This window comes from Oncorhynchus kisutch, unplaced genomic scaffold (assembly GCF_002021735.2).
Source record: "Oncorhynchus kisutch isolate 150728-3 unplaced genomic scaffold, Okis_V2 scaffold990, whole genome shotgun sequence".
NCBI classification, from domain to species: domain Eukaryota; kingdom Metazoa; phylum Chordata; class Actinopteri; order Salmoniformes; family Salmonidae; genus Oncorhynchus; species Oncorhynchus kisutch.
The window spans coordinates 55,507-78,410 of NW_022262935.1; the positions used below are offsets into that span (position 1 = coordinate 55,507).

Here is a 22,904-nt window from a genome sequence, read left to right on the forward strand (position 1 = left end):
TTATATGCAAGGATGAAAAACAAAGGACTGAATTGAACTTTAACTAATTGAACCTCGGGTTGATGAGGGATATTTCGTTATACGGTCGAGTATTATTATCCAAAGCTGAAGGGTTATCCAGATTGGTTTATGTCTCGTTGTCAGTTGACTTACCCCCTAAAATTGTAAAGGACTTAGATAAGATTATTTATAGTTTTATTTGATGTGATATCCACAAAAATGATGTGGATATATTGAAGCAACATCTCAAGACATCAGTCAGGAAGTTAAGGCTTGGTCGCAAGTGGGAATTCCAAATGGACAATAACCCCCTAGTATACTTCCAAAGTTGTGGCAGAATGACAACAAAGTCAAGGTATTGGAGTGGCCATCACAAAGCCCTGACTTCAATCCTATAGAAAATGTGTGGGCAGAACAGAAAAAGCGTGTGCGAGCAAGGAGGCCTACAAACCTGACTCAGTTACACCAGCTCTGTCAGGAGGAATGGGCCAAAATTCAGTAAACTTATTGTGGGAAGCTTGTGGAAGACCAACCGAAACGTTTGACCCAAGTTAAACAATTTAAAGGCAATGCTACCAAATACTAATTGAGTGTATGTAAACTTCTGACCCACTGGGAACGTGATGAAAGAAATAAAAGCTGAAATAAATAATTATCTCTAGTATTATTCTGACATTCTTAAAATAAAGTGATGATTCTAACTGACCTAAGACAGGGATTTTTTACTAGGATTAAATATCAGGAATTGTGAAAAACTGCACATATTCTTCTTCTTTTTTAATGTATGTATATAGTCAACTATACAACTTCTACTACTACTACACTTTATATCATCCAATAATATATAATGAAAAACACTCAACATGAAGAATTAATGCAATTATGTTAATTTCAAATATTTATTTTGAAATATAGATTAGGTGCTCTTCTTTTTATAGCAGGAAGTAAAGGGACTGGACAAGGCTTTGCCTATAGCTGAAATCATCCTGGAAATGAGCGAACGCTTCCTTGGTTTCTTCTTGGTGGAGCATACACTCTCTGTTCGGCAGGATTCTTGATCATTGACAATTGCTGGGGGGAAAAATTTAAACATAACATTTTCTTTAACTGACCCTAGTTAGTGTGAAGAATTAGTATTGCATTATTATTATTTAAATTGTAATATTCTACATAATTTACAAATGTCGGGCGGCAGGTAGCCAAGCAGTCTCAATCCGCCTATTTAACGCAGAAGTGTTACATAGGCCCCTCCAGGGCTTAGACTGTTTAGTGCCAAAAAGAAGGGGATAAAAACTTGCAAAAAATATATATACATATAAATAAATATATATTTCGTCAACTTTCTTATATCTCTCAGATTTAGGACAGACACTTCAGTTCCATGTAGTGAATCTGTTATTCAATGCGTTTGTATGGGCAAATAGCAGTAAGGCCGATACAAACCCCTCGGCCCAGACAGGGCGTAGACTCTTGTGGGTTAAAAAGCATGATCATTACAAAGGTGCAACTCGTGCTGGAGGCAATAAAAGGCCACGCTAAAATGTGCAGTTTTGTCACACCACACAACGCCACAGATGTCTCAGAGACAGAGACTGAGAAAAATAGGAGCAAGGAAAAACGCTGGTTGACTTGTTTTGAGGGAGCGTGCAATTGGCATGCTGACTGTAGGAATGTCCACCAGAGCTGTGGCCAGAGAATTTAATGTTTATTTCTTTACCATAAGCCGCCTTCAATGTCGTTTTAGAGAATTTGGCAGTATGTCCAACAGGCCTCACAACCACAGACCACGTATATGGCGTTGTGTTGGCTGTAGGGTTATGGTGTGGGCAGGCATAATCTACGGACAACGAATACAATTGCATTTTATCAATGGCAATTTGAATGCACAGAGATACTGTCACGAGATCCTTAGGCCCATTGTCGTGCCATTCATCCGCCACCATCACCTCATGTTTCAGCATGGTAATGCATGGCCCCATGTCGAAAGGCCTGCATACTCACCAGACATGTCACCCATTTAGCATGTTTGTGATGCTCTGGATTGACGTGTACAACAGCGTGTTCCAGTTCCCACCAATATTCAACAACTTCGCACAGCATTTGAAGAGGAGTGGGACAACATTCCATAGGCCACAATCAACAGCCTGATCAACTCTATGCGAAGGAGAAGTGTCACGCTGCATGAGGGAAATGGTGGTCACACCAGATACTGACTGGTTTTCTGATCCACGCCCCTACCTTTTTTTAAGGTATCTGTGACGAACAGATGCATATCTGTATTCCCAGTCATGTGAAATCCATAGATAAGGGCCTAATGAACGTATTTCAATTGACTGATTTCCATATATGAACTGTAACTCAATAAAATCTTTGAAATTGTTGCATGTTGCGTTTATATTTTTGTTCAGTACACATTTGAGTGTATTGACTTACCTGTTTCACTGACGGCAGGGGTCTGGTTCTGGGAAGGTGTTGGAGTGCAGTGGTTCTTCTTGTTGACCTTCTTTGTACACTGGGTAACAAACAGTCATTTATACAGTAGGAGAAATTGCACACAAAGGGTATCAGTGTTTACCATCATACTGTACGTAATGAATAAAAATAATCTTAAAAATGTGTATTTTGATGACATATATACCTTTTGGTTGAGTCCACAGAGAGCGCTGAATCTTCCTCTCTTCTTTTCCTTTCTACAAGTTGTTGGAAGCCCAGAATTACCTACCTCGTCACTGCCAAGTACATTGTGTGATGACAACTGTGTCATGGAGGGAGGTGAAGATCTAGCCTCATTGCATTTAGCTAGTAGTTCCCTAGTTAATGATTTGACCAGGGCATCGTCAAATGCATAATCCGTTGACTTCATTGCAACCTGGAGCATCTTCTCTGACCCAAATTCTTGAAGAAGCCCCTTGTAGACAGCCTTGAAAATCTTTTTGATTTTCAGATTCTGGGGGTAGGCTTGAGTTGGTTCAAGGCCTGAGGTGCCACAGAACTCAGACAGAATCCTCTTTGTGAGAACTCTTGATGTTTCACCAATGTCAGAGGATTCCAGTAATGTGAAAGGGGTGATCATTGACAGCAATCTAACAATCAGTAAAAGTACCAAAGAGGTGTCATCATTGCTAGTGGAGTCAAATGATGCATGTGTATCAGAGTCCATGGCTGATGGAGTTGATGGATGCACAGAGACACTAGACATCTCCAGTTCTTTGTTGTCCATCTTAGATTCCACCTCTCCTAAAACTTGAATATCCACAGTTCCACCGTTGTGTGTGCTGCTGCCAGACAGAGAGGGTCTAGGCAATGATTTGGAACTAGACTGACGGCAAGTGGTCATGAGAGCCGGTCTGTCAGAGTCAAGTGTTCCAGCATCAGTTGGGGACAACCCATTGATTATGTTCATCAACTCTGATAATTCTTCTGATGAATTGGAGGCCACAGAACAGGTATCCATGACCTGATCGACCATTATATTGGTGAAAAGGCTCTTTGTGTCAAAGTAAACCTGTGAGGAACTAACGGAGATGGCAGAAGAGCTCGGCATAAACCAACTTGTTTCCTGCAGAGAATCATCAGAGATGATAGTTTGGCAGAAATCGGATCCTTGTGATGGTGGAGGAAGCCAGAAGACAATCTGCTGTAGCAGACGTTTTATTGACTCCGTAGCAAAGGAGTATACAAGGTCAGATGGAAACTCCCTGGATTCTTCAGAAGCATTCAATCCTGTCTTCAGCTTCAAAAGAATAGAGTCAGACACGCTCTTGCCAGCTGGCACAAAAAGAGCCTGGGGGGTGTTGTGACTTTTTATGAGCTCATAAACTTTGTCAGTGAGCTCATGTGAGAAGTTCTGAAGACCGTCCCTGGGGCTGAGTCTCGCAAGTCTTCTTGTAAAAGAAGTGACATCATCTGCAGTGGCTATGTGTTCCGTATCTTCTCTTGGAATGACCTCCATAACAGTGTCAACTATGGCAGAGATGGTTTGCCTTGTGTAATTTGTTGACCCTTGTGAATGAGTTGAGGAGTCACTCATATCAATGACTGAATTCCTAATGATAGGACAATAGATTTCAACAGGCCACTCATTGGGCACTGGAGTGCCTGGAAGAGAATTTGTAAAATCACTCTGGGACCCTCTGGTCATGGCAGAGGTGATGGACAGGGAGGACTTTGAGGAGGATGGCCGGTGTATCTCGTGTCCATCAGTTCTCACCATGTCAACATCCTCCAACATGGAGCCCACGATGGAACGAGTCAAGAGGCCTTTCTCTGAGGTGCTCATCCTCTCTGACATAGACACTCTCCTCTGGATTGTCATCAGAGTCTGACTAATTAAGGCTTTGGAATAATTTACCATGCTGGTCTGGCTGCCTTCATGTTCACTGTAAGTCATTTGTGTAGAAGTAGCTGTTCTGTATATGGATTCGGCATGTTTGGGGTCCTCAACCACATTGTCTAGGAGGACCGGTTGTTGCTGGGCAAAAAAATCCTTGACCTTGATGAACACATTGTTGAACAGGTTTACAGTGCCTGGCCAAATGATCTTTCCTTTCACATTGGCCCCGTTCTGAACACTGACAGGAAGGGTTGAAGCTGACAGGGATCTCTCTAATTGGCCAGACACTGAAGCATCAGACATTTTAGTGATCTGGGTGAAGCTATTAAGGTCTTTAGTGATGCTTATGACGATGTTGGATGCTGCAGAATTGGTGTGCAGAGAAGAGGTGAACAAAGGTGGAGTTCCACTCTTCTGAAGGATTTTGACATCTCTATCATCACCATCGTTACTGGACTCTGCACAAATGTCTGCACTTCTACCATCAAGGCTGGTATTTACAATGCCAATTAACCCTGATTGAAGGATCCCACCAGCCATATGTGAGGCTTTCGTTTGAAACTCATCAGTACATAGTTTGTCAAAGGCTGTGGATTTAAGACTTCTAGAGGATGCCTCCTCATCATTGTTGATCTCACCATGCAAATTGTCCTGTGTATTGACAGCATAGTCATCAACAGATAAATATGATTTGGAGGCGGCAAGGACGTTAATCTGAGAAACAACGGCATCCAAAAGCTTGGACAGGTCTTCTGTATCTCCTTTTAGGCTAGAGAGGCATTCCTCCATGGATTCCTCAGAGTGATACACAGTGAGGATCTGACTAATGACCTCCTTGGTACAGGTTTGAAGGTCCGCTTGGATTTCAAGAGAATCCCTATTACATGTCACCTGAGAATCTAAACTTTCCCTAGGAGCCTGTTTGAGAGTCTCATCATGTATTGGTGTAACACCATCGATGACCTTTACAGAGTCTTGGCAGGGAGTGAGAAAACGCCTCAGCATTTCTCGAAATCTATGATATATAATACGAGCAGCATGAAGGGTGCTCACTTTTGAAATTCTGACATTTTCAGAGTGATGTGCCTGCATGGACTGAACAATAGTCTCCACATCTGTTACAAAAGTGTCCAGCAATTTAGATGCTTCAGAGTCTCCCAGTAAGCTGTTTGTAAAGGGGTTGACAGATCTCAGAGCTTCGCTCACTGCCTTTCTAGCCTTTGTCTGGAAAGACACACTGGAGAGTTTCTTCATATTTATAACTGGAAGACTCAGGGTAGATTTACTGTTGGTGGTGCTGTCCTGCAGACCAAGTGGAAAAGTGAGATGGGAGAGACATTGTTCACTGTCTAACAACTCAGATGGTGAGGGGGAACACGAACTGGTGAAATCATTCAAGTCAGACATGATGCCATCCACAAATAGAATGGCCTCCAGAGACTCTTCAGAATCACACTCTCCAACAGAAGATGAGAACGTCTCCATTACCTCAGTCTTACACAAGACAAGAACCTGGCTGGCAATCGCTTTTGTGGTGTCAAGGAGGACTTGGTCTTGCAAATACTTTTTGAGAGCCAAGAGAGGTTTTGGGGTCTCACTTTGTCCTTTTTGTTCATTCATAGATGAGGGGGTTATTAAAAGTGGTTTACAAGAAATGGAGTCCGAAGTGTCAGCCTCACCATTACTGGAATGACCGATGTCTAGGCACAAAGTTGGAACCATTGTGAAATAATCTTTTGTGCTCTCCACAAATGTACTTGCGAGATACCCTTTTTCTGGACAGGTAAGAATCCTCTTCAGCGTATTTTTCATGTCGTAGTAACAGCCAACAGTGTAAGACCAGATCTTATTCTGATGGTTTTCAAGAAGGATCTGCTCACTCTGTGCAGGAGAGCAGGATGCCCTGATAGACTGGGTAAGATTGTCCATGTCTGAAACAAAGGTACTTACCAACTCAGAGGCCTCAGGGTCAATCATAAGGTCACTGATCTCACCTATCCGAGGAGTTGGACAAGATGATGTAGTGCCAGAACAACATGATGTACAACCCCTGAATCTTTTAACAATCTCCCGGATCGATTCAGTGGCCTTGGTCTGAAACTCCTCAGTGAGTAGTCTATCCATACTTTGTGTTGACAGACGAAGACTAGATTTGGCACCTTTGATATTGAGGTTGCTCTCTCCTTGTTTTAGCATCTCCTCAGGACTTTTACAAGCTTCAAGCATCTTCATATGGTCAGCAACAACACAAAGCAGTTCCCTCTTGTCGGGGTCATTTTCTTCCTTATTGCTGAAGTTCAAAACAGTGCCACTGAGGGCTGTCATGACCTGTCCTGTTAAATGTGTCATATCCACCTCAACACCATCCTCTCTGAGAACAACAATCTGCTCAACACTCTTCCCATTAATATACATCTGAAGTATGTTGGAAACGCCAGACACCATCTCCTCAACAACCTTGGTTCTGGAGACACCACCACTGGCAAAAATAACAGGGGACATTCGGCCACAGATGGGAGTTTGGATGGCCACAGAGATTATGGAATTGACCTTCTTTGACACTTCTCCAACAATAACCCGGGATAGACTTTGAGTGTCTACCTGGCCCTCTCTTTGGATACAGAGGACATTGTTCAGCGACTCTTTGAAGGAATCCTGGACACCAGTGAGGAGACTGTCCTCAGTGATCCCAAAAAAGTCACTGAGTGGGTCAGATGATATCGACTCACCATCTCCCTGAGTATTTGACAACACTGTCTGAGACCTTTGAGAATACAAAGCAAACAATACAGCATTCCATATTCAATAGTAGACACGGTAGTGACATTAATACATCATTCAGTAATCAGTTAAACTGGTCATTAAGAGTAAACTGTTATACAGATAACAAAACATATTTTCACAAAATGGGTTATGAATAGTTAGGTGAAACCGGTTTCTTTAGGAATGACTGAACATACCCATTACGTGAGGAGCTTGATTTGGCCGTGCAACACCTTGAGGATTTGCTGCTGCCTCTCTTGCGAACCTTCAGGTTTGTGCTAGAGGATCTCTCTGATTCTGTCAGAGACTTGCCGGATACTGGAGACACATGGCTGTATATCCGTACAAAACGGAAAATTGCAGGGATGATGACCTCCAGGATGGCCTCAGATACAAACCGCACAATCTCCAGGCACATCTCTGCAAGCAATGCCCTCATCACCTGTAGGACCGAAACAGTGTAGGTAGATTACTCATAGCCGGGCTCTGAAACCAAGCTCCTCGAAGAGATACCAACAATCTCACATATGTTCATGAGAATCATGAAAGTGGCATACATTGGAAAGCATGAAAAGCAGTAGGCTACTAAAAAGCTCTTTGAATGAAACTGTTTGTGATAATGTGGATGATACTGTAGATAGATAAAAGGTTTGTATCTAATATTCTTGAAACATCTATTAATATATCTATGAATCATTTTCAGGGTTAAGGGACTTACAGGGTCCATCCTGCCAATGCTTAACTGCCTCCATTGCCTATAGGAGATAATTAATGTTTTTAGCACCAAAAAGCACACCAACACACATACAATTTATAAAATCCTCCAGATGACATTGCATTCAAATACTACAATAGAAGTTTGGACATACTCCTCAGTAAGTTTTTCCAGAAACCGGATGATAATCGGGTTGAAAGCATCCGGATCGATTGGCGGGAGGTCAAGAGCCCTGGTCTGACAGGCCCTGGAGACACACTCACTTAGGATCTTCTCATTAGATTGTCCCTGGTGAGATGTCCCCTGAACTGCCATCCCAGAGAATTCCACAGATGTAGAGGGACCTGTGTGCAAAGCAGCATTCACCAAGGTAAAGAAGTCAGAAAACATGTAACCTTCTGAGGCAAATATGTATTAGCCAACTTTGTGTACTTTGTGAAGTAGCCAAGAAAGTATAACATGTGCACTCTGCTATTAGTCCTCTGCTCAATAGATGTCCATACTAAATTACATTTACATGCAAAAGGATTATATTCAGTGAAATTAGAGTTACATTTATGACCTGCATCAGTGATCTGCTCCACTTTGTTTCTCTTGGTCCTCTTGGCCTAAAAAGACAATACAGTCAATGATGTACACGTAGATACTGTATGAAGCCATTCCAATACAGCCCTTTGAGTAGAGCAAGGGTAAGACTGATTGCCGGGCTGTCCCCGACAAAAAAAATATTTGTCGACCGAGAGTCATCCTGTTCTAATGTTAAAAGTTTTTCCATATCAGACACAGCCTATGTGTTTGAATACAATCACCTACATAGGCACTGAGCTTGGCTGATGCTTTAAGCACACTGTCTAATTAAATAATTAAGACACACAAATGACCAATTCAACGCAAAACATCTCAATTGGGTTGAGGTTGGGTGATTGTGGATGTCAGGTCATCTGATGCAGCCCTCCATCACTCCTTCTTGGTCAAATAGCCCTTACACAGCCTGGAGACGCAAACCAGATGGGATGGCGTATCACTGCAGAATACTATGGTAGCCATGCTGGTTAAGTGTGCCTTGAATTCTAAATAAATCACAGACAGTGTCACCAACAAAGCGCCCCCACATTATCACACCTCCATGCTTCATGGTCGGAACCACACATGCGGAGATCATCTGTACGCCTACTCTCACAAAGACATTGTTGGAATTTGGACTTATCAGACCAAAGGACAGATTTCCACCAGTCTAATGTCCATTGCTTGTGTTTCTTGGCCCAAGCAAGTCTCTTCTTCTTATTGGTGTCCTTTAGTAGTGCTTTCTTCGCAGCAATTTGACCACGAAGGCCTGATTCACGCAGTCTCCTCTGAACAGTTGATGTTGAGATGTGTCTGTGACTTGAACTCTGTGAAGCATTTATTTGGGCTGCAATGTGAGGTGCAGTTAACTCTAAAGAACGTATCCTCTGCAGCCGAGTTAACTCTGTCTTCCTTTCCTGTGGCGGTCCTCATGAGAGCCAGTTTCATCATTGTGCTTGATGGTTTTTGCGACTTGATGGTTTTTGCACTTGATGAAAAGTTCAAAGTTCAATAAATTTTCCGGATTGACTGAACTTCATGTCTTAAAGTAATGACGGACTGCTGTTTCTCTTTGCTTATTTGAGCTGTTCTTGCCATAATATGGACTTGGTCTTTTACCAAATAGGGCTATCTTATGTATACCAACCCTACCTTGTCACAACACAACTGATTGGCTCAAATGCATTAAGAAGGAAAGAAATTCCTTTACTTAATTTTTAACAAGGCACACATGTTAATTTATGAAATGCATTCCAGGTGACTACCTCATGAAGCTGGTTGAGAGAATGCCAAGCGTGTGCAAAGCTGTCATCAAGGCAAAGGGCTACTTTGAAGAATCTCAAATGTAAAATATATTTTCCTGACGCAGCATAAAAAAAAGACGGTGGAGCGGTTCCTGCACCACTGCATGGGGCTTCTCTGTTAGCAATTCATAGGCTTACCTTATTATCCTCCATGGTTAAAGTCTATGGCTGGAGCCTATATTCCCATCATGTAAAACTTTACCAAGTGATTACCAAAGAGATAAACTATCGCATTTTATACGGTAACTCAGCCAACGTCATAATGTGAATGCACTTTGACGTAATAAAACAACTTCAGGGATGATCTGTCAATCAATGCAATCAGCGACGCAATACTGGATCCCCATACCACTAAAAAGACCACTCGAAACAATAAATACTGGTGTATTAGCTACGTTTCCGTTTTTTTGTACAATAATGTGATGAGACAACAAATAAATAAGTAAACAACAGCCGTCACCAATGATGAGCAATACATAACATTGTAAATAACAATGCGTTTTTAACTGACTTGCCTCGTTAAATAAGGTTAAATCATTTTTAAAAATTACAACAAAAAAAAATCTGTAATTTGAGAAGAACGCTTGAGGGCGACTACGAACCAGTTTTGAATAAATGAGGACAGAAACATGCCATGTGTTGTTGGGTAAGAGGCGAAGTGTCATAGTTGAAATGAGAACAAATGGTGGCGCACGGAGAAATACACGTGGTTCACCCTGGTGGCAACAAAATAAACTTCAGAGAGACAGTTATTACAAATGATTCCAACTACATTGTAGCTGACATGAGCTAAACCTGAATTAACTGTATGATACAAGTATGTCATGGATGCAAACTGTAGCCCTGGCTAGCTACTGTGGCTAGCACGTTAGCTAACGTGTTACTGTGTAGCTACAACACAAGTATTCTAATCTTGAGAGAAACGTAACGTTGACTATTGTTGTCTGTGGCCCTGCAAGAATTATGGGTTCGATTCCCGGGAGCACCCATACGTAAAATGTATACGTGCATGGTCATTGCTTTGTCCCGCAACGAACTATTGTTGATACAGACGACTCTTTGCAGAAGCTTCCGTACGTGTCCTTGATCAACCAACTCAAACGAAAATAACGTTTCCACTTAACAGTGACATATTCAGTGTCTCTAGGAACAATACTTTGCGGGACGAAGCAAACATGATCTTAGCAATGTCGCTTTGGGTAAAAGTTATTACTAAATGGCTTATACACAGAACCAGTGCAGTGGTGGAAAAAGTACCCAATTGTCATACATGACTGAGTCATTTTCTATTAAGGTATCTTTACTTTTACTCAAGTTAAAGTCACCCAGTAAAATACTAGAGTAATAGTCTAAAAGTATTTTGTTTTAAATATACTTAAGTATCACACATGTAATTGGATAAAATATACTTATAAACCTATAAATAATTTCAAATTCCTTATATTAATAAGCAAACCAGATGGCACCATATTCTTGTTTTTTTCATTTATGGATAGCTAGGGACTCCAACACTGACATAATTTACAAATTAAGCAGATATAGATTAGAATGTTAGATTAGAACATTGTGCAAGGTTATTGTCCATTGTGCCAATGAAGCTGTTCTTATGCTACACCCTCGGGAGTGTGGTGTCAGGAAAATAACCTCACGCTCAACGTCAACAAAACAAGGGAGATGATCGTGGACTTCAGGAAACAGCAGAGGGAGCAACCCCCCTATCCACATCAATAGGACAGTAGTGGAGAAGTTGAACGTTTTAAATTCCTCGGCATACACATCACGGACAAATTGAAATGGTCCACCCACACAGACCGCATGGTGAAGGAGGCACAACAGCGCCTCTTCAACCTCAGGAGGCTGAAGAAATTTGGCTTGTCACCAAAAACGGTCACAAACATTTACAGATGCACAATCGAGAGCATCCTGTCAGGCTGTATCACCGCCTGGTACAGCAACTCCACAACGTATCACCGGGGTAAAACTACCTGCCCTCCAGGACACTTACACCACCCGATGTCACAGGAAGGCAAAAAATACCATCAAGGACAACAACCACCCGAGCCACTGCCTGTTCACCCTGCTATCATCCAGAAGGCGAGGTCAGTACAGGTGCATCAAAGCTGGGACCGAGAGACTGAAAAACAGCTTCTATCTCAAGGTCATCAGACTGTTAACCAGCCATCACTAACATTGAGTGGCTGCTGCCAACATACTGACTCAATCTCTAGCCACTTTAATAATAAAACATTGGATGTAATAAATGCATCACTAGTCACTTTATATAATGTTTACATACCCTATATTACTCATCTCATATGTATATACTGTACTCTATACCATCTACTGCATCTTGCCTATGCCGTTTGGCCATCGCTCATCCATATATTTATATGTACATATTCTTATTTATTCCTTTACACTTGTGTGTGTATAAGGTAGTTGTTGTGAAATTTTTTGATTACTTGTTAGATATTACTGCACGGTCGGAACTAGAAGCACAAGCATTTCGCTACACTCGCATTATTAACATCTGCTTACCATGTGTATTTGATTGACTGTTTTCCCCATAAAACCGACCACTGCTTTGATTTCTAATTTGATCAGTATTGGTTTATGCTGTGTTAAAATTTGTGTTTAAGCAATAAACCAATTTTTTAAAATCCCTATAGGCTGTCTCATCGTCATTGGTGATCAGGCCCTACCACAATCGTGTCATTGGCTAACTTAATGATGGTGTTGGAGTCGCAGGTGAACATGGAGTACAGGAAGGGACTAAGCAGGCACCCCTGAGGGGTCCCCGTGTTGAGGATCAGCATGGCAGATATGATGTTGCCTACCCTCACCACCAGGGGCGGCCTGTCAGGAAGTCCAGGATCCAGTTACAAATTGTTGCCTACCCTCACCACCTGGGGGCGGCTCATTAGGAAATTACAGGATCCAGATGCAACTGGTTTCAAGTGGCCAAGAGAACTCATGTGATCTCCTATTGCTAACTAGTGGATGAACTGGGAATCAGACAGGGGAATATTTATATCAATGGATAGGTAGAGACTTCAGCTTTCTTCTCATGTGTATATCCTGTAAAACGAAAAACGTTGCACAAACCCCGCGCTTTTAAAATGGCTATGTTCCTATGGAAATGTGCACATGTTTAGAGCAAGTAATTGTTTACATATTTTATGTCAATCCTAGACTTTCAAACCTCTTATTCCCCAACAACTGACAATTGGGACCTCCACCGTATCTCAGGCTCTGTAATTGTCACATTGTTTCTGACGATTATCAGAATCCCACAGTTCTTAGCTTTCTAACAGTACTTAACTGTCGTTCTGCCCCTGAGCAAGGGAGGTAACCCACTGTTCCCTGGGCGCGGATGACGTGATGTCGATTAAGGCAGACCACGCACATCTCTGATTCAGAGTGGTTGGGTCAAATGCGTAAGACACATTTTAGTTGAATACATTCAGTTGCACAACTGACTAGGTATTCACCTTTCCTTTTCCGTTAGCATGTTTCTGTAAGGACCGAAATGTACTTTATGCGGGCAGAATACAATATTAGGCATCGTTTATAAAATGCCACCAGAGGGCGTCAGAGTTGAACAGGTTAAGAACAGCTATGACTACAGACAAACAGGTATTCGTTGGTAATAGTACTTTAAGGAATGAGCAGCAGTAAAAGGGTGACCCAGACTCACCCTGGTTCTTGAGGGTTGAAGACAGTGAAAAATGATCATTAAGTAAATGGGACTTTTCAATTCTTGAATAAAAATCTTTAATGAACATGAATTTAAATACAATTGACTTGAGGATCAGAGCAGGCAGGCTAGCCCTGTGCCTCTACCTCTGCGGTTCATCTCAACCAAGAGGTTGTGTGGGTTGTCTTTCTCTCTGTGGGTGTGAATCACTATGAGCTCTCCCTCTGCCTGCCATTTGGCTGATCAGAAGCCTTCTGCTCTTTCTTACTCACATGAACAGGAGGAATGGCCTCTGGGGTAACCTCCTCCTCTATCTAATGCCTCTTCCACCTCCTCTTTCTGACTGTGTTCGACTGAGGTCACTCGTTCTCTCTCCCTGGGTGTTGGATAGTTCCTCCTCCTCTGTGTCTTTGTGATGGTGGAGGGCGTTATCCTGTTCCGGCTTCCTCTAAGGGTGTGCACCGTAATCTCTTTCGGTGTGTTGAGGGGTTCAGTGGTTTTGGAGGGAGTCTGAAGTTCGATCTCTAGAGATGAGTGTGGGGTCTGTCAAATCAAATGTATTTTTATCCGCTGATATCTCAAAGTGCTGTACAGAAACCCAGCCTAAAACCCCAAACAGCAAGCAATGCTAGGAAAAACTCCCTAGAAAGGCCAAAACCTAGGAAGAAACCTAGAGAGGAGCCATGCTATGAGGGGTGGCCAGTCCTCTTCTGGCTGTGCCGGGTGGAAATTATAACAGAACATGGCCAAGATGTTCAAATGTTCATAAATGACCAGCATGGTCAAATAATAATAGTCACAGTAGTTGTCGGGGGTGCAGCAAGTCAGCACCTCAGGAGTAAATGTCAGTTGGCTTTTCATAGCCGATTTATTAAGAGTACCTCTACCATCCTGCTGTCTCTAGAGAGTTGAAAACAGCAGGTCTGGGACAGGTAGGACGTCCAGTGAACAGGTCAGGGTTCCATAGCCACAGGCAAAACAGCTGAAACTGGAGAAGCAGCACGGCCAGGTAGACTGGGGACAGCAAGGAGTCATCATGCCAGGTAGTACTGAGGGATGGTCCTAGGGCTCAGGTCCTCCGAGAGAGAGAAAGAAAGAGAGAATTAGAGAGAGCATACTTGTGTTTGTGTTGATGTTTTTTTATTTTATTTAAACAGGGAGTCACACTGAGATTAAACATCCATTTTACCACAGTGCCCTGTAAAAGCTGTAAAAGTTGTAGTCATATTGAACAACTACCAGAGAGAACCTTCTCTACATAGGAATTGCATACCATGTTTTTTTCCATACATCAAAATAATACTTTATTGTCAATCAGCCATTACTAACTTAGATAAGGCCTCAACAAGGCCCCAGTTAATGGTTGAAAATAACTAATTTACACTGAGTGTATAAAACATTAAGAACACCTGCTCTTTCCATGACATATGCTGACCAGGTGAATCCAGGTTAACGCTATAATCCCTTATGGATGTCACTAGTTAAATCCACTTAAATCAGTATAGATAAAGAGGAGGGGAAAGGTTTAAAAAATATATTGTAAAAGCTTGAGACAATTGAGACATGGATTGTGTGTGTGTGCCATTCAGAGGGTGAATGGGCAAGACAAAATATTTAAGTGCCTTTAAACAGGTTATGGTAATAGGTGCCAGTGGTACCAGTTTGTGTCAAGAACTGCAACGCTGCTGTTTTTTTACGCTCAACAGTTTCCTGTGTGTATCAAGAATGGTCCACCACTCAAAAGACATACAGCCAACTTGACACAACTGTGGGAAGCATTGGAGTCAACATGGGCCAGCATCCCTGTGAATGTTTTGTACACTCAGTACATTAATAGTATTGGTACGTGTTCTTGCCATAACCTGTAAAGCTGGAGCAGCCTGCGAGGCAGGGGGAGGTGTAGGTGATGCCGGTGTCTGAACACTCAGGGTCCCACTCCCCAGCCAAGCAGTAGCAGTCTCTGTTACACTCTGACAACAGGCTGCCATCGTACACCAGGGGACCTGGGGGACAGAGAAAATGGCTGGTAATAATGATGTTTAAATAATTGTTGCTGAACTATCATTGACACAGGCACAGTGACAAAACAGCCAGGAATCCTGGCTCAGTAACAACCATACTGTATATTCCCACAAGAGGGAGCACCGGCACAAGCCCATGTGTGTTTTGGTCAAACTCTCCCTCATATTCCACTGATCAAAACTTTTGTTTTTATCAACCCACCAACCAACCAACCAACCAATCAGATATCATATTTAAGCTTGTAGGACACGGTCAGACCAGCCACCTGAACGTTGTCACACTTAGTGCCAGACTGCAGAGGGAGGAGGAGGTAGGCCATGAAGGAGGTGACGAAAGACAGCTGGGCTCCAGACACAACGCCAAGCTTATACCTCTTCATCAGTAGATCTCCCAGGAATATCCCCACTGCACCCACAGGCAGGTTCAACTCACCTGGAAAAGTTATACTCACACGTCTTTAGTGCTACCAGTGTGCTGGAGTTTCATTTCCACTCATGTTCAACAAACCTACAGGGGATGGGAGAGAACAAAAAAAGTGTATTTAATGCCATTCAACATCAGTGCTGACAGGAGGGAACATTTCAGTTGGAGCATGTCCAGGTTTCTATGGCTTCGTTGAGACAGGCAGCCCAATTCAGTCATTGTTTTGAGTAATTGTTGTAACTTTAATGTGTTCATGTTTAAGTTAATTCATTGAGCTGTAATTAAAGATATTTCTTTACAGTTATTTACATATGTAATTGTATTGGTTAGTATTGAATTACGCTTTTGACTGCAAGTTCCAGAATGCCTTGCGACAGGAATGAGAGTGAGAACGCGCAAATTATGTGCTGGTGCAAAGTGATTAGGCTGACCTTTCCGCTAGCATCTTACCTGCATTGCTCTGTAGAATCTAAAGTTCTTAAATGTAACGTGAACAAGTAATATTACTAAAAGAAGCGTTCATATCCACCCCGACGTCCCGAGTCATTACTTTGTAGACAGTTATTCTAAAAGTAATTGCTCTTTTGACCAATCAGATATGCTCTGAAAAAGAGCTGATATGAAAATATCTAACGTGATAATTTCCCATCATTATTCAACAGGCTAATGGGTCTCCAGTTGTCTATATAAAGAGTATCCTTATTAAGTTTGGGAATCAAAGTAATTACACCTTGTTTTAAGGAAGCCGGAAACTCCCCATTTTCTATTGATTCGTGAAACATAGCAAGAATGAAAGGAATCAATTTATCAGTGAATGCTTTATAAAACTCGCTTATTAAACCATCATTTCCAGGGGACCTATTGTCCTTAAGGCTTTTAATACAGTCTTTTATCTCAATTTCAGGTAACTCATCATCACAAAAATCCCTGAAATCATTATCTATCTTAGCAATGTTTGCAACACGTCATGCTCTTATCAACTGAGCTACGAAGGAGCACGTCAACGTCACTAGAATGATGACAAGCAATTTGAAGGGATTCTAAAGGGAATCAGAATTCCAAACTAATTTCTATGGCAACACAGTTGTCAATTTTGTAAACAATCATTTTCGAACGTGTGTTGCCAAGAGACATCTAACCGACGTTCTATGGAACGTTTTCTGTGCGAAAACAACAACTTTGCTGCTGACAACAAACTTGTTTGATTTTTGAGACCTGAGAACAATCGACTGGAAAATGCCTGGGTGCTTTTCAAGACTGGCGGAGAGAGTGCGTGGACGTCGGCGGCCTACTGCGTCGACAGGTTGTTCAAATTCATTTGTGGCTTGTTTTTCTTGTCTTTTTCTGTTTTGCAGGGTTCGTGATCGTCGACAGGTGGACAGCGACTTCGAAGAGGGTATGTGGAGTTTACAACTCTTATTTTACTACATTTAACAATGTCATTATAATTTGCGAAATGTTGTGTATTTCTATCATTCAGACTTGGCAAAAATGCTTGTGCTCGAGATATTGTAGCTTGCTAGCTAGCATTAACTTTAGTAACTGTTGCTAAGCAATCAACTTTTGCTACCTAGCTAGCTAATATTAGCAATCTTGCTATGTTTTAATGTCCTAACAATAGTTTATTTTATATTCCAATGTTCCTCATTTTAGAAACAACTGTCCTGGATGAGGTCCAGTTGGATGTGCCATTGGATGATGTGCTAGATGTTCCACAGCTGCCAGTCCTCCTTGATGTCCAGAATGCTGCTATCATCCTTGAGGATGTGCCAGATGTGCAGACTATCCTTGAGGTACAATTTTCTGAAACTTTGGGGTTTTATGTTTGAAAAATATCCCAGATATTCAAGTTGTGTCTCTTTAACATGAAACACATCTCTTGTCTGCTTTAGGAGGCCACTGGCATTTGGCAGTTGATTCCGATTAGGTTCAGCCCCCAGTACTGTGGGCCTGTTGTGATCAGGGTAAGAGACCCCCCCCCCCCCCCCCCCACACACACACACACACACACACACAGTCACATCACTGTTACAATGTTTACTGTTTCCAACATGAATGTATTGTAATGTGCAGAACAATGCCGGTCCGGTGGTTAAAGCTTGGAGAACATTTCAGTTTATCGGCCCCATCATCACCTACATGCGTGGGGGATCCCAGGTATGTGTCTTTGTAACAGCCTAATCATAATCTATATTGTCAGTCATTTGATCTTGATGGAAATGTGTCACAGCAATTGCCGAAGTGGTTTTGTTGATGTTGTCTTGTTGTTTATCTCAACAGCAGGTGGTGGTGAGGATGCACCACGTGAGTAGGGTGAGAGGCCTGGAGACTCAACTGGTGTGGGCCATCTCCAAGGAGACAGCCAGGCTTAGTCCTGAGGGCATCCCCTACTGTGCCACCAAAGTGCAGTCCATCACTTGGATCCAGGTAAGACGTAAATACTACTGAAACAGTAGTAGGTTAGGCTTTTCTTCACTTATTCCATTTGGCCTTAATATGTATTCTCTCTTTGTCAGCGTGTGGCTGGCAGGGTGACCCACTATGCGTCTCACCTCCGCCAAGAGACGTCTGTGGACGTGACGCTTGGCTGCTACCAGGTAAATAAACGATTTCCTATGTATATAGACTAGACATTACTGGGCATTTTTGCATTCGATTTGGTGAGTTTTCTAATAATGTGTGTGTGTGTGTGTGGTAAACCGGTGTGCTGTGTGTGTTTTGAGCAGCAGACTGATGTCTCAGTGGTGTACGCCACTCTCCACATGGGGCTGGACGGGCTTCTCTCCTCTTCAGCGTGGTCGGAGGCTGCCTCCTTCTCTACTCCCACCACTCAGCAGTTCACTGACCCAGAGCCTGAGGGCCACAACTGCTATGAGGTCAGACGTTACACACACATACTATTGACTAGGAGCATTAAGATCCTTCCATTGACCGATTGTTTGTTATGTCATTGCACTGGTCACTGATTTTGAATGCTTGTTTTGTTGTTGTAGGGCTGGGAGGAGGACCTGCTGCCTGAGGAGAGGGAGGTTCCTCTGCTAAAGTGAGTTCCTCTAAATGTCTGTGTAGTCTGAGCTTGTCAAATGCTGAAGGATAGTGGTCATAATGCTGTTATCCCCCATTGACTCTAATGGTTGACATGCTTCATTCCCTCCCTTTCACAGCCTCTACCTTACCACCAAGAGAGTGGAGGACATCGCCCTGAGGCTCGTCTCCTTGCGCCAGGCCTTCACTGTGAGTGGACCCACTGTTCTTTTTTGTCTCTATGACTTCTTGTTCTGTCTCCAAGAGGAAGAGGTCTCACCCTAACTCTTCCCTCTTCCCTAGACCCTGCTTGGTTCCACCCTGAGCAGGAACCATCTGTTTGTGGCGGGAAAGGTCCTCCTGGGCGGCCTTGTTCAGGCCAACCACATGGTAACTCACTAACTCATTCTCTTTCAAGGGAAAGAGAGCGTCCCTGAGGGGAAATGTGTTCTGTTCACTAAGATGCTCTTTTCTTTGTCATAGGACGAGGCCAAATTCATCCGTACCTATAATGACTTTGTGGACTACCTGAGTGACCCCTCCAAGCGGAATGACATTGAGAGGGAGCTGGCTGAGGCAAAGGTGAGTTCATTAACTCTTTCAAGTCTCACTGAGTTCTTCCACATGCATGTATTTTATACATCACAGTAGCTGATATTTATGAAATCATTCCTATTTTCTCCAAACGTGTTTTCTTGTCCTAGATCCATCATGTGAACATGATAGATGTCCTCTTTGAGCTGGTGCTGTTTGGGATGATGACAGCTCAGAAGTCCCTGATGGTGGTAAGTAGCATCTCACTGGAACATGTTTTGATATCGCTCTATTAGCAGTTTCACTTAAATTCCTCATCTCTTCTATTCTCTTTTCTCCTCCTTTGTTTCCTTTAGCACCCTGGTGGGTTCGTGGAGCGTCTGTACGCTCTCCTGTCCTCCTTCCTGCCCACTGCTGCCAACATGGAGCCAGAGGCTGATAGATACCTACTGCTGCTCAATGTAAGAGTCAAGAGGTTACTTCCTGTTTACTTCCATATTCTTAGTGTACTTCCTTTTGACTTCCTTATTCATGGTTAACCAGGTTTCAATGCCATTTTAGGGGGAGTATTTCTAATTGTCTCTTTCCTCTTGATAAGCTAGTAACTCAGAGCCATTTTCTATGTGTTGTGTGGTGTTCTCTTCAGGGCGGACTGATGGCTCTGCTAGATGACATGTTTGGCCAGCAGCTGGCCTGGTATTTTAACTCCGAGTCTCTGGTCTCTGAGCTCTCCAGCCTCCTGGAGTACCACTTGGAGAACCTCATGGCCAGCATGTAGTCCTACTGCAGGGACCATACTCCTTTCTCCTTCTCTCTCTCTTTTGAAGGAATTGAGGACTTGAAGTGCTTTGTTGAACCCTGATTAGTTAACACCCATTAATGTAATGTTTTCTCTTGTTTTCTCTCCCCACAGGATTATTGTGACACTTTGCCACCCAACAGGGATCTAGACACCAATGCACTACATTACTTTGCACTGAATTTGACATTTTTAAAATAAAATAAGTTGTATTTCAAAAACATTTTTGTTTCTGTCTTTTCATCTATTTGATTTTATGACCATTTCCTCTTCCTGGAGGTATAATGCATATATTAGAATATTACATGAACAATGATGCTTTATTATCTGCATATGGAAATAAAAAACAACGTTTAGTTGATTTACAGATACTACAGGCCCACACTTTATATGGTTTTGTACAGTGGTTTGTGATACTGGGGCGGCAGGGTAGCCTAGTGGTTAGAGTGTTGGACTAGTAACCGGAAGGTTGCATGTTCAAACCCCCGAGCTGACAAGGTACACATCTGTAGTTCTGCCCCTGAACAGGCAGTTAACCCACTGTTCCTTGGCCATCATTGAAAATAAGAATTTGTTCTTAACTGACTTGCCTAGTTAAATAAAAAAATACTGTACTATTTAAAAACATGTAGGATGACATACACTGAGTCCACAATAGACTAGGAACATCTTCCTAATATTGAGTTGCACACTCTTTTCCCCTCAGAACAGCCTAATTTCCTCTGGGCATGGACTCGACAAGCTGCCCTAAGCGTTCCACAAGGATGCTGGCCCATGTTGTGTCAAGTTGGCTGGACGTCCTTTGGGTGGTGGACCATTCTTGAGACACATGGGAAACTGTTGAGCATGAAAAAAACAGCAGTGTTGCAGTTCTTGACACACTTAACCCGGTGTGCCTGGCACCTACTACCATACCCCGTTCAAAGACAGTTAAATCTTTTCTCTTGCTGAATCACCCTCTGAATGACACACACAATCCATGTCTCAATTTTCTCAAGGTTTTAAAATCTTTCTTTAACTCCCCTTCATCTACACTGATTGAAGTAGATTCAACAAGTGACATCAATAAGGGGTCATAGCTTTAACTTGGTCAGTCTATGTCATGGAAAGAGCAGGTGTCCTCAATGTTTTGTATTATCAGTGTGTGTAGTAACCTGGTACAGTATAAAGTATACCACTAGAGGGGATTGCTTCAGTCTTGAATGTTACTTCTCACTATCCCTACATTAAAAGTCTGCCATTGTAGACTCCGGTAACATCGGTATCTTAGTTTTTTATATTTGCCATTAATGTCTGAACCATTTCCCGTCTTTCCCACTGAAACCGTAGTGTTAGCGTTCATGTGAGAGAGGGTGTAGTAGTGCATACTGACCACTAGTTGGATCATAGTGTGGGTGGTGGAGTTTATGCAGGAACACAGAGGGTAGAGGCATTCTCCATCACAGTAGAAGGCAGAGTAACCTGTAGGAGCCAATACCCAGTCCTAATGGAGAGAAATACCATAGAAATCGAATGACAAGATTAGATGAATGACTAGAACAGACTCTTTCTATGAGAAATACATGATAAAGAATGCAAAGAACATACTCTACAATGCACATTCTAACTGTCTGTTACAGCAAATAAGGTGGTACAATGTTAGCTCATGATTATCTATTCAGTACAATGAGCAGTTAAGAGAGATGGAATCTCACCTTCTAGCCTTGTTCACTGAATCTCACAGATAATTCATGTCTCTTACAAGCCTGACGCCCACTGTTGATATGGCTGTGATCTGAAAGGGACCAAAAAATATGTTATGAACCAGGAAAGACTAATGTACACTTCAAATGAAATGTAAACGTAACTTGAGTCATTTTGTAATTTGGATGAACTATCCCTTTAAACTGTGTATAAAACAAGTTGAACTACAATATGAAAAACCAGTGTTGTCCCCTGACCTTGTATGTATACTGGGCAAGGGCAGATTGTATTTGGGCTTCTTCTAATGGGGTTTGGGTTTCAGGGGGACTGGTTGGCCCTGAAGAAGTTGGTTAGATGAGTACTTGAAGGCTTATATCTATATTTTGGAATATTGGATTTTAATTTCGGGAGGCTTTCATCATGGAAAAGGGACCAGACCACTTCTTTTGTTAGTTAACCTAAACGAATCACGACCCTCTATAGAATAACAACAGTGACAACAGTTGACTGCTATTTAGGTAATAATTTGACTGTCAAATCCATGTATTGGTGTGTGGCCATTGACTTTTATGGAGAGGCCGCCCCACATTTTCTGTGCCATTTCCTGGGCATTTCATTAACTCCACGTTCTAAGTTCTGCACATCCCAGCGCTTGGAAAAATCAATGGTACAAGACCTAAGATATTATCTTTTAGGAGGTGCGTAATGGGCTGCAGGGAAGTCAGGCGTAGGAGAGCAGAACTGGGTTATAACCGGAGCAGTTTAATGAGGAGAAAACCAACAGCACCCAGAACAACAAAATATGGGTTGAAATAACCCATCGCAAACCAGTCTGAAGTGCACATACACTTTACAACAAACAATTCCACACAGAGACATGGGGGGAACAGAGGGTTATATACACGTCAAGCAATGAGGAAATGTAAACCAGGTGTGTGGGAAAACAAGACAAAACAAATGGAAAATGAATGGTGGATCGGCGATTGCTAAAAGACCGGTGAAGTCTACCGCCGAACGATGCCTGAACAAGGAGAGGAACCGAC

At 42.4% G+C, this 22,904-nt stretch overlaps 1 long non-coding RNA gene across 1 annotated transcript; it reads right to left on the reverse strand.

The window, feature by feature from the left end:
* Positions 1–7,812: 7,812 nt before the first annotated feature.
* Positions 7,813–8,421, reverse strand: LOC116364067 (uncharacterized). The gene is made up of 3 exons (XR_004207918.1): positions 8,374–8,421; positions 7,966–8,155; positions 7,813–7,851 (listed from the first exon to the last, which is right to left on the reverse strand). It is a non-coding gene; the product is annotated as an uncharacterized LOC116364067 (long non-coding RNA).
* Positions 8,422–22,904: the final 14,483 nt, after the last annotated feature.